A 13,417-nucleotide genomic window follows, 5' to 3' on the forward strand; every position below is an offset into this window, starting at 1 on the left:
TGGGCACATAACACGGCTGAGGAGTGAGAGCGCACCATGTACATTATAGGCATAAATTGGTGATTTCCACAGGGGTGGCTGATTTTACAGCGGTTCTGACAAAAACGCAAAATAATGAATACCAACTTGTGACCCCATTTTGGAATCTACACCTCTCACGGAACGTGACAAGGGGTATAGTGAGCCTTAACACCCCACAGGTGTTTGACGAATTTTCGTTAAAGTTGGATGGGAAAATAAAATAAAAAAATGTCACTAAAATGCTGGTGTTACCCTAAAATTGTCATTCTTACAAGGGAAAATAAGAAAAAAAAATTTGTAACCCCATTTCTTCTGAGTAAGAACATATTCCATATGTGGATGAAAAGTGCTCTGCTAGTGCACTACAATGCTCAGAAGAGAAGGAGCACCTTTGGGCTTTTGGAGAGAGAATTTATCCAGAATTGAAGGCCACGTGTGTTTTTCAAAGCCCCCATGGTGCAAGAACAATGGAACCCCCCACATGTGACCCCATTTTGGAAACTACACCCCTCACGTAATGTAATAAGGGGTGCAGTGAGCATTTACGCTCCAGAGGTGTCTGACAGATTTGTAGAACAGTGATCCATTAAAATGAAAAATTTTATTTTTCATTTGCACAGCCCACTGTTCCAAAGATCTGTCGAATGCCAGCGGGGTGTAAATACTCACTGCACCCCTTATTAAATTCTGTGAGAGGTGTAGTTTCCAAAATGAGGTCACATGTGGGGGGGGTCCACTGTTCTGGCACCATGGGGACTTTGTAAATGCACATGGCCCCATTCCATTCCAAACAAATTCTCTCTCCAGAAGCCCAGTGGCGCTCCTTCACTTCTGAGCATTGTAGTGCGGCAGCAGAGCGCTTGATGCCCATACATGGGGTATTTCCATACTGGGGTTACAAATTTGGGGGGTCATTTTCTCCTATTACCCCTTGTATAAATGTAAAATTTGGGCAAAAAAAGAAGTAAAAAAAATTATTTCATTTACACATCCGAATTTAACGAAAAATCATCAAACATCTGTTCTGGAATTAAGGCTCACTGTACCCCTTGTCACGTTCCTCGAGGGGTGTAGTTTCCAAAATAGTGTTCCATGTGTTGTTTTTTTTTTTTTTTTGCTGTTCTGGCACCATAGGTAGAGATGAGCGAATCGAAGCTGACGAACCCTAATTCGTTACGAATTTCAGGAAATATTCGATTCGCAACGAATGCAAACATCACCGTGATTCTATTGCGCAAATCGCTTCATTAAGGCTCCAGGGTATCTAAAATGTTGGATCCACATGTCAGTATGTGGGGCAAAGAACGCTGGAAAGGCGGGAAGGGAATGCTGAATCACATGCAGGATGCAGCCTATCAGCAGCCAGTCACCCCTGTGATGTCACAGCCCTATATAATCTGCAGCCATAAATCTGGTTCCTCACTTCATTACAATACACTGAAGAAGGATCATAGGATGCAGAGCCTGTGTTACGCCGAGCGCTCCGGGTCCCCGCTCCTCCCCGGAGCGCTCACGGCGTCTCTCTCCCTGCAGCGCCCCGGTCAGTCCCGCTGACCGGGAGCGCTGCACTGACATGGCCGTCGGGGATGCGATTCGCACAGCGGGACGCGCCCGCTCGCGAATCGCATCCCAAGTCACTTACCCGTCCCGGTCCCCTGCTGTCATGTGCTGGCGCGCGCGGCTCCGCTCTCTAGGGCGCGCGCGCGCCAGCTCTGTGAGACTTAAAGGGCCAGTGCACCAATGATTGGTGCCTGGCCCAATTAGCTTAATTGGCTTCCATCTGCTCCCAGGCTATATCTGCTCACTGCCCCTGCACTCACTTGCCGGATCTTGTTGCCTTGTGCCAGTGAAAGCGTTTAGTGTTGTCCAAGCCTGTGTTACCTGAACTCCTGCTATCCATCTTGACTACGAACCTTGCCGCCTGCCCCGACCTTCTGCTACGTCTGACCTTGCCTCTGCCTAGTCCTTCTGTCCCACGCCTTCTCAGCAGTCAGCGAGGTTGAGCTGTTGCTAGTGGATACGACCTGGTTGCTACTGCCGCAGCAAGACCATCCCGCTTTGCGGCGGGCTCTGGTGAACACCAGTAGCCTCTTAGAACCGGTCCACCAGCACGGTCCACGCCAATCCCTCGCTGACACAGTGGATCCACAACCTGTGAGCTGAATCGTGACAGTAGATCCGGCCATGGATCCCGCTGAGGTGCCGCTGCCAAGTCTCGCTGACCTTCCCACGGTGGTCGCTCAGCAATCGCAGCAGATTGCCCAACAAGGACAGCAGCTGTCGCAGTTGACCGCCATGTTACAGCAACTTCTGCCTCTGCTACAGCAGCAACCATCTCCTCCGCCAGCTCCTGCACCTCCTCCGCAGCGAGTGGCCGCTCCTAGCCTCCGCTTGTCCCTGCCGGACAAATTTGATGGGGACTCTAGACTCTGCCGTGGATTTCTGTCTCAGTGTTCCCTGCATATGGAGATGTTGTCGGACTTGTTTCCTACAGAACGGTCTAAGGTGGCGTTCGTAGTGAGCCTTCTTTCAGGAAAGGCCTTGTCTTGGGCCACACCGCTCTGGGACCGCAATGATCCTGCCACAGCCACAGTCCAGTCCTTCTTCGCTGAGGTCCGTAGTGTCTTCGAGGAGCCAGCCCGAGCTTCTTCTGCCGAGACTGCCCTGCTGAACCTGGTCCAGGGTAATTCTTCAGTGGGCGAGTACGCCATCCAATTTCATACTCTTGCTTCCGAATTATCATGGAATAACGAGGCTCTCTGCGCGACCTTTAAAAAAGGCCTATCCAGTAGCATCAAGGATGTGCTGGCCGCACGAGAGATTCCTGCCAACCTGCAAGAACTTATCCATTTGGCCACCCGCATTGACATGCGTTTTTCTGAGAGACATCAGGAGCTCCACCAGGAAAAAGACTTAGATCTCTGGGCACCTCTCCCACAGTATCCTTTGCAATCTACGCCTGGGTCTCCCGCCGAGGAGGCCATGCAAGTGGATCGGTCTCGCCTGACCCAGGAAGAGAGGAATCGCCGTAGGGAAGAAAATCTTTGTCTGTACTGTGCCAGTACCGAGCATTTCTTGGTGGATTGCCCTATTCGTCCTCCACGTCTGGGAAACGCACGCACGCACCCAGCTCACGTGGGTGTGGCGTCTCTTGGTTCAAAGTCTGCTTCTCCACGTCTCACGGTGCCCGTGCGGATTTCTCCTTCAGCCAACTCCTCCCTCTCAGCCGTGGCCTGCTTGGACTCTGGTGCCTCTGGGAATTTCATTTTGGATTCTTTGGTGAATAAATTCTGCATTCCGGTGACCCGTCTCGTCAAGCCGCTCTACATTTCTGCGGTCAACGGAGTTAGATTGGATTGCACCGTGCGTTACCGCACAAAACCCCTCTTAATGTGCATTGGACCCCACCACGAAAGGATAGAATTTTTCGTCCTTCCCAACTGCACCTCTGAGGTCCTCCTCGGTCTGCCATGGCTCCAGCTTCATTCTCCCACCCTTGACTGGACCACCGGGGAGATCAAGAACTGGGACTCTGCTTGCCACAAGAAATGCCTCTCCCCCCTCCCAGTCCCGTCAGGCAAGCCTCAGTGCCTCCTCATGGCCCCCGTCCTGTTGTCACCCTGCCCCGTGCCAAGCTTCACCCTCTGCCCTCCCTCCCCATTCCCACTCCTGTTGTACGGCCTGCCTTTGAGGAAACCCTTCAATCATTCCCGGTGTCCTCATCCCATGGGAAGCAGTTACCGGACAAAGAAAGGGGGAGACCTGAGGGGGGGGGGGGTACTGTTACGCCGAGCGCTCCGGGTCCCCGCTCCTCCCCGGAGCGCTCACGGCGTCTCTCTCCCTGCAGCGCCCCGGTCAGTCCCGCTGACTGGGAGCGCTGCACTGACATGGCCGTCGGGGATGCGATTCGCACAGCGGGACGCGCCCGCTCGCGAATCGCATCCCAAGTCACTTACCCGTCCCGGTCCCCTGCTGTCATGTGCTGGCGCGCGCGGCTCTACTCTCTAGGGCGCGCGCGCGCCAGCTCTCTGAGACTTAAAGGGCCAGTGCACCAATGATTGGTGCCTGGCCCAATTAGCTTAATTGGCTTCCATCTGCTCCCAGGCTATATCTGCTCACTGCCCCTGCACTCCCTTGCCGCATCTTGTTGCCTTGTGCCAGTGAAAGCGTTTAGCGTTGTCCAAGCCTGTGTTACCTGAACTCCTGCTATCCATCTTGACTACGAACGTTGCCGCCTGCCCCGACCTTCTGCTACGTCTGACCTTGCCTCTGCCTAGTCCTTCTGTCCCACGCCTTCTCAGCAGTCAGCGAGGTTGAGCCGTTGCTAGTGGATACGACCTGGTTGCTACTGCCGCAGCAAAACCATCCGGCTTTGCGGCGGGCTCTGGTGAACACCAGTAGCCTCTTAGAACTGGTCCACCAGCACGGTCCACGCCAATCCCTCGCTGACACAGTGGATCCACAACCTGTGAGCCGAATCGTGACAGCCTGTGTGTGTGTTACAGCAGAGAAAAGCGCAGTCCAGCAGCGTTTAACATCCTGCTAGTGACATCAGCGTTGCTAGTGACAGAGAGCATTGTTTTTTTCAGGATTTTTACTGCAGCTGCAGGCATTAACCTCCCAGTCACTTTCTCCGGCATAGTGTTATAGAGAGGGGCACATAGCTGTGTGTTGCTTCATACATTTCAATAAGCTACCTCAACTTCATAAACCTTAGCAGAGGAGGCAGGAATAATTTTTCAGGGCAATTCAGTGTCTTTATTCCACAAAAATATATCTACTGGTTATACTAGTCTGTAGACGGTATAATACCCAGCAGTCCATTACTAATAGTCTTTGACTGAGTGCAATTTTGTGTTTAGTACACAGCTTTTTTTGGCTGCAACACTGTTGTTTACTGCTGGTGTTTTACAAAATATGTTTTTTTAAGGATATTGTAGCACATTTTTCTGCCCTCATCAGTGCATACCGCATACGTACATCTAAGTAGTGTACCATTTTGTACCTGTTAATCTGTCAGGGGCCTACATACTGTGAAAGTTCAGGCAAAAGCACTCACCGGCTGGTGTTGTACTCAGATACTTTTTAAGTATACTGTAGAGCATTTTTGTGCACTCATCAGTGTATACCACATACCTACATCTAAGTAGTGTACTATTTTGTACCTATTAATCTGTCAAGGGCCTAGATACTGTGAAAGGCCAGCCAAAAGTGCACACCTGCTGCTGTTCTAGACAAATACTGTTTTAAGCATAGTGAAGTGTATTGTACTCCCCACACATATACACTAAGTATATCAGGCAGAGAAGGGCCAGGACAGGCACAGAGAAGTGGAAGAGGCCTAAATCCTTCAGGCAGAGGTCGCATTAGACTAGGGGCGAGTGGCAGCAGAAGTCGCAGCGAGAGGCCTCAGCTCCCGTTATCAGCTGGCGGTCGTGTCTCAAACAGCAACCCATCTGCCGTTGTCGATTGGTTAACGCGGTCATCTACTTCATCGCAAGTGACATCTGAGTCCCCCAGTCAACAGTCGGTGGGTTCCACAGACACAACCTCAGTTGGCATGGCCCGGGAGCAGTCCCTGTCCTCCCATTGCCTCTGTCCTATGCTGTTCCCTCCCCAAACGAAGTATCTTATGCTGTGGGTTCAGCTCCACTATTCACTGAGGACGATCTAATAGACGACAGTCAGCAGCTAATGCCCAGCCAAGGAGTGGAAAAGACATCTGCCACTTCCTCCCCTAGGCGGGCAAGTAGTGATGAGGAGAGTGACGTGGGAGGCGGTGTTGACAGCATTCAGAGTCCTGAAGCAGACACTGTTGAGGAACCTGAGGATGACATCAGTGAAATACAGACACTTGTTGATGATGATGAAGCGGATCTCAATTGGGAGCCGGGTGCAGAAGGGGCTTCATCATTATTAGGAGAAGAGGGTTGCAGGTTGCCCGTGAGGCAGCAGCTGAGCAAGCAAGGCGGTAGCATGGTTGGCAGTCAGCATGGTGGCAGAAATGGAAATTCCGGAGCCAAACATGCCTGGGGAAGACCACCTGCTTTGCAGCAGCCTACCTTCCCGGAAGGTAGTAGAACAGGGGTTCCTGGAAACCATTTCAGCAAAATTCACTCTCCAAAATCCCATAGTCGCTCCTTCCCTTCTGAGCCCTCTGGTGCACACACGGAGCACTTTACATCCACATATGAGGTATTGCCTTACTCAAGAGAAATGGGGTTACAAATTTTGGGGGGATTTCTCTTCTTTTACCCCTTGTAAAAATAAATAAAAATGGCTCTAAAAGAACATGCAAGTGAATATCATTTTGAATACTTTGAGGAGTGCAGTTTTTATAATTGGGTAATTTATGGGGTATTTCTTACATGAAAGCCCCTCAAATCCACTTCAAACTGAACTGGTCCCTGAAAAATTCTGATTCTGCTGAACTTTGAAGCCCTCTAATGTAAAGTAGACATATTGTATATGTGAATCATGTATGTGTAATCCATTTTCCTTACAAGCAGAGAGTTTAAAATTTAGAAAATTTTTCATGAAATTTGGGGATTTTCACTAAGAAAGGATGCAAATAACAATGAAAATGTACCACTATGTTAAAGTAGATTATGTCCCGAAAACATAGTTTCGTAATCAGAATGAAAGGTAAAGGCATCCCAGAGTTATTAATATATAAAGTGACAGTGGTCAGATTTGCAAAAAAGGGCTGCGTCCCTAACATGAAAATGAGCTGCGTCCTTAAGGGGTTAATTCCCTTTTCCTATTTTTTTTTAAATAGAATAATGTAAACAAAAATAAACATGAACATATGTGGTATGATCCTGTGCATAAATGTCCAAACTATTAAAATATAACATTGATTAAACCACAAGGTCAATGGCCTACATGCAAAAAAAAAACAGAATCCAGAATTGTGTAATTTTGGTCACTATATATATATATATTATATATATATATAATAAAAAAATGAATAAAAAGTCCCATCACAACAAAAGCACTGGTGGTACCACTAAAAACTACTGATCACGGTACAAAAAAGAATCCATCATACATTCCTGTATATCTAAAAATAAAAGAGTTTTAGAGGTCAGAAGAGGATGGTTTTAAAACCAATACAAACCTATACAAGTTGGGTATCATCTTAGTCATATGGACCTACAAAATTTTACTGAAAAGTGCACTACATAGAGACGAAAACCACCAAAAGTAAAATTTTAATTTTTTTTTCCATTTTGACCCACAAATATTTTTTTTTCACCATAGATTTTGTATTAAGATTGCAAAGTAAAATTAGGGGTGCAAAAAACAAGCCCTCATGTGGGTCTGTAGGTGGAAAATGAAAACATTATGGCTATTAGAGGAGGAGGAAAAATTTAGAGTGCAAAATTTAAAAAAGTATGTTGTCCTTAGGGAGCTAATTTTAAAAACACCAGTTTTAAAACCTCCTGCTGTCCGCTGGCTACTACTACACACCAGTCTGTCATCACCTTTAATACTACTACTTCCAACCAGACCTACAAATATAAAATTATCCACAAAAAAGGGATAATCTTTTTCAGCTTTTTTTTTTTTTTCTTACAAAAGCTAATCCTTCTTTACTATTTTAGGACAATAGGCCTGTTTCAACTCATACAAAGAAATACTTTTTGGAACACTTGGAAATAGCCATGCCGTCTTTTTCACTTGCTAGACCCAAAACCTGTTGCTACAGTTGGTGATATAATGCCACTGATATTCTTTCTGGAGCAAAGTTCACAGCGTTGGTTAAGGAAGGAGAGATGGAGGGAAGTTTAAATCTGCGTGGCAGCTGTATGGATTTTCTCCTTGAGGAGGAGTTGGATGAGGAGGATGAGGAAGTAAGAAATAAGGAGGAGGATTGGGAAATTGAATCTGTGAAAGGGATAGGGGATGTGGAACCTACACAATGCAACAGTGATGATGATGATGACAAGGTCAAGGACCGTGACCAACCTTGACAGTATGGGATGGGGGCGAAGCAAGCTAGGCCCTCAGAAAAGCTGGAAAGAATGGCTTGCTGTATGCTTTCCTGCTTGTGCAGTGACAGGCATATTGCACACTTAAAGGGAGGAAATGAGCACTGGATAGCCACAGTTATACCCTCAGTATAAAATAAGTGAATTGGATTATTATAAGGATAAGCTACACAGCCACTTTGCCATGGGTTTCCAGCACCAGACACCTGCTGAACGGGAGTCCAGTCTCCGCTCCTCAACCTCTGCCAGCCCTACCCCTGAAAGAGGTAGGAGCAGAAACCGCATCTGGAAGCGGTAGGAGCAGAAACGTTGGAATACATATTGAAGAAGTTTTTGCATACAGTATTCACTCCTGACATGAATCAACCTCAAAGGGATATAAACCATCACATGGACAACCAGGTTAAGACATACCTTAGCAGTGCCCTTTCTCTGACACACACCATGGGGGTTATTTATCAATAATGGTCTTGCTAGATAATTTTTTTGATTTATCTAGATGCGTTTTTTTAGGCGGTGCTGCTCCAAAATTATCATATTGTCGCAGTGACCGTGATAAATTTCACGCAGATCTGCACCCAGATAATTTTCTACCCCGCTTTCAGATCATGTCTATCCTGCTTCTAAAGAGCTTGTTTGTCTGTGTGTTTGACTTTATTTATTAACATTTTTAGGCAAACTAATGTCTTAGGCTAAGTTTCTACTAGGTTTTTTTGTGACCCAAACAAACGCAAGAAAAAGAAAAAACACCAGAAAAAAATGCCACAAAAACAAAAGATGCAGTAGTGATGGAAAAAAAATGTATTTAACGAAATTTTTATTTTTTATAACAAACTTTTAATACATTTTTAAACAGGGATGTAACACTCATGTTTCAGTAGACTGGAACACTGATGATAGTGGATCCGCTGGACCTGTGTGGTAGATGACTCAGACCATACCAGGGAGCGGAGTCTAAGGTGCCACCGGTTTTCACCAGAGCCCGCCGCAAAGCAGGTTGGACTTGCTGAGGCAGGTGGCACCCAGGTCGCAACCCCATGCATGGCTCAACCACACAGGTGACTGAGGAGATTAGAGGCACAGGTGGGATGAGGCAACTTGTGTCTGGATAGCAGGAGGTGAGGGCAGGTGGCACAATAGCGTAGTCAGGAATGTAGCAAATAGTCAGCAAGGTCAGGTCACGGAGCAAGGGTATGATACATGGCTAGGCAATACACAGGAATGCTTTCTCTAAGGCTCATGGGCAACAAAGACCCAGCAGGGAAGTGTGGGAGGTGAAGGAATTTATCAATGAGCCACTGGTGTTACTTCACTAAGGGGCTCACTGGCCCTTTAAATCTTAAAGCTCCGGCTCACGTGCGCTCTGGGGGACGGGGACAGCACGCCGGAGCAGAGAGGCAGAGGGGGGGGCAGGAGAAGCACCAGGTGAGTGATGAGCTGGGATTTGCATGTAGGCGCATCCCGCGATGCGAATCCCAGCCCTGTCAGGAGCAGCAGGTAACGATGCACTCACGCCCAGCGTGTGCGGGCCCGGAGCACATAACGTAACAGTACCCCCTTTTTGGTCTCCCCTCCTTTTATGATTCAGAAAACTCCTGGGAAGGTCACGGTCCAGGATATTTTCCTCGGGCTCCCAAGATCTCTCCTCAGAACCGTAACCCTCCCAGTTGACCAGAAAAAATTGTTTACCTCTCACGGTTTTAGTGGCAAGAATCTTTTTAACTTTGTAGACGTCAGAAGAGCCGGAGACAGGTATGGGGACAAGATTCTTTTGAGAAAAACGGTTTATGACAAGAGGCTTGAGGAGTGAGACGTGGAAGGAATTCGGAATTTGTAACGTAGCAGGTAGATGGAGTTTGTAAGAGACAGGATTCATTTTTTTGTAGAATCTGGAAGGGACCAAGGTAGTGAGGACAAAGCTAGTAACAGGGTATCTAGAAGCAGATGTACTTGAATGAAAGCCACACAATGTCTCCAGGAGAGAAGGACAGAGGAGGTCTTCTACTCTTATCAGCTTGCGCAACCAGCGTGAAGAAGCCTTGGATAATGACTCTCGGGTCTGTTGCCAGATGGTGGAGAAGTCACGGACCAGCTCATCAACAGCAGGCACACCGAAGGAAACTGGGGGAGGAAGAGGAGAACGGAGATAGAGTCCATAGACAACAAAAAAGGGAGACGACCTCGTGGACTCGGAATCATTAAGATTATATGAGAATTCAGCCCAGGGGAGAAGGTTGACCCAATCGTTTTGGCGAGCTGAAACCAAATGCCGAAGATGAGTCTCAAGAATTTTATTAACCCTCTCCACCTTACCGTTGGACTGAGGTACTGAGGAGAAGTCCAGATTGATGTCCAGACGGGTACAAAGGGCTCGCCAGAACTTAGAGACAAACTGCACACCACAATCTGAAACGATATGCTGTGGGGCTTCGCCAGCTGTGGGGAAGAAGGAAGACCTGGTAGAGGAATAAAATGAGCTATCTTGGAAACCAATCTACAACGACACAAATGACAGCGTTAGTATGAGATGGTGGCAAAATGGTGATGAAATCCTTGGCGATATGGGACCAGGGGGTCTCCGGAAAGGGTAAAGGCTGTAAGAGTCCTGCAGGTCTCTGTCGTTTCACAGGAACAAACAAAATCAGAAACATCACGTTCAAGATGGGGCCACCAGCAGTGCTGGGAGATTAGAAATAGAGTCTTGCGTATACCAGGATTACCTGCTGTCAAGGAAGAATTACCCCATTTCAGTGCCTTGCGTCTCAATCTGGCGGACGCAAAGGATTTTCCAGGAGGAACTTGCTGAATTTCAGCAGGAGCGGCAGAAATCAAACAGTCAGGAGGAATAATATGCCTAGGCGTGGAGTCCAAACCAATGACATCAGAGGACCTGGAGAGAGCATCTGCTCTGATATTCTTATCTGCAGGACGGAAGTGGATGAAGAAGTTGAACCTAGAAAAGAACAGTGACCACCTTGCCTGGTGGGGGTTCAAACGCTGAGCAGACTGAAGGTATAGAAAATTCTTATGGTCGGAATAGATGCTGACCGGATAACCTTCCAATAAATGTTGCCATTCCTTCAAAGTTATCTTGACAGCAAGAAGTTCACGATCTCCAATGTAGTAATTACTCTCAGCAGGGGAGAAGGTCTTGGAGAAGAACCCACAAGTTAGTCTTGAGTAAGAATGGCACCGGCTCCAATAGATGAGGCATCAACCTCCAAAGCAAAGGGCCTCACCGGATCTGGTCTTGTAAGCACAGGAGCAGAGGCAAACGCAGACTTTAAATTGGAGAAGGCTTCTTCAGCCTCTTGAGGCCAAGACTTTGGATTAGAAGTCTTCTTAGTGAGAGCCACGATTGGAGCAACCAAGGACAGAAAAGTGGGATAAATTGACGATAATAGTTAGTGAATCCCAGAAGGCGTTGATTAGCACTTAGGCCCGAAGGACGAGGCCATTCCAATACTGCAGAAAATGTATCTGGATCCATCTGCAGGCACCGAAGAGAGACAATGTAGCAAAGAAACGGAAGACTAGACTTCTTGAACAGGCATTTCTCCAGTTTGGCATAGAGGTGATTCTTCCGCAGTGGCTGTAGAACCAGACAAACATGAGTACAATGTTCCTCTAAGTTGGAAGAGAAGATCAGAATGTCATCTAGGTATACAACAACACAAGTGTTGAGAAGATAACAAAAGATAACATTGACAAACTCTTGAAAAACGGCTGGATCATTGCAGAGACCAAAAGGCATTACGAGATACTCAATATGTCCGTCACGAGTATTGAAGGCTGTTTTCCATTCATCTCCCTTCCGGATATGAATGAGGTTATACACTGCACGTAAGTCCAACTTGGAGAAAACCTTGGCACCATGTAGACGGTGAAAAAGTTCTGAGATAAGAGGTTGTGGGTAACGTTTCTTGACGGTGATTTTATTAAGTATCCTGTAGTCAATGCATGGACGGAGTGAGCCATCCTTCTTACCTACAAAGAAGAACCATGCTCCAGCAGGAGAAGAGGACTTACGGATAAATCCCTTTTGGAGATTCTCCTGGACATACTTGGCCATAGCTTTAGTCCCAGGAACCGTTAGAGGGTATATCCTTCCACAAAGAGGAGTGGTTGCAGGCAGAAGATCTATAGGGCAGTCGTAAGGACGATGTGGAGGCAGAGACTGTTTCTTGCAGAATACGTCAGAGAAATCTTGGTAAGGTGGCAGCAGGCCAGGTAAAGCAGGAAGACAAGAAACAACTTTAGGCTGAACTGGTTGGAGGCAAAGATTTTGACAGGATTGTCCCCAGCGAATTATTTCTCCAGTTTTCCAATCCAGTTGCGGAGAATAGCATTGCAGCCAAGGAAAGCCAAGTAGAATCTCTGAAGTACAGTGTGACAGAACATAGAATTTAATATTTTCTTTATGCGATACACCCACTTGCACGACGAGAGATTCTGTATGGAAGTGAACCATACAGTCCAGATTTTGTCTATTAACATAGGAGATGAACAAGGGCTTGGCAAACCGAGAGACAGGAAGATGATACTTGTGGACCAAAGAAGCATCAATAAAGCCACCTACTGATCCAGAATCCCAAAATGCTGTAGCACTGAAGGAAGATTTAGCTGAAGCGAAGACTTGTACAGAAATAGTTAAAGCGTACCTGTCATAATGCAAAAAAAAAAAAAGTGATATGTTACTCAGGACCCAATCCTGATCATGTGCATATAATTTTTATGTGTCTCGGACCTATATATCCAGAGATATACACATTTATCTGCTGGTGAGTTACTTTTTCATTGTGCAGGCAGGAGGGGGCGTGTCAGTCTGTCTCCCTCACAGGAGCAAGCCTGGGGAGTCAGCCAATCAGTACTATCTACTCTGTAACCCTTTCCTCTCTGGTTTTATGCTGTGTCATGTGTCAGAGGAAGATACTTGGAGCTTGCCTGCAGTAATCAGAAGACATTATGGTGAATTCATAACAGGATAAAATGTATAAATATAAGAATAGATCTTTATAAAATTAGTGCAAGGATTTTTTAGATAAAAGTACAGCATTTTTATGAATACATGTTCTATCTGTTTTATCTTCTCCTACTAAAGCTGGATGCTAATCGGCATAGCTGTCACTATGTGTGTCATTCATCTTTCACAGACTCTTGAATGTCTCATCAACTTCTTTGTCATTCAGGAGTCTGAGAAAGCTTTGACTATTTCAGCATGCTGGGAGTTGTAGTTTAGTAACAACTGAAGCTGCAATGTTTGTAAATAACTGTGTTAGAGCAGTGTTGCCGCCAGCTGTTTTAACCCGTTCAGGACCCATGACGTAACGTTGCGTCCCGACACCCTGGGTCTTAAGGACCCATGACGTACAGTTACGTCATGGGCAGTTCCGGTCCTCGCA

The sequence above is a fragment of the Hyla sarda genome, chromosome 1, assembly GCF_029499605.1.
Source record: "Hyla sarda isolate aHylSar1 chromosome 1, aHylSar1.hap1, whole genome shotgun sequence".
Lineage (NCBI taxonomy): Eukaryota > Metazoa > Chordata > Amphibia > Anura > Hylidae > Hyla > Hyla sarda.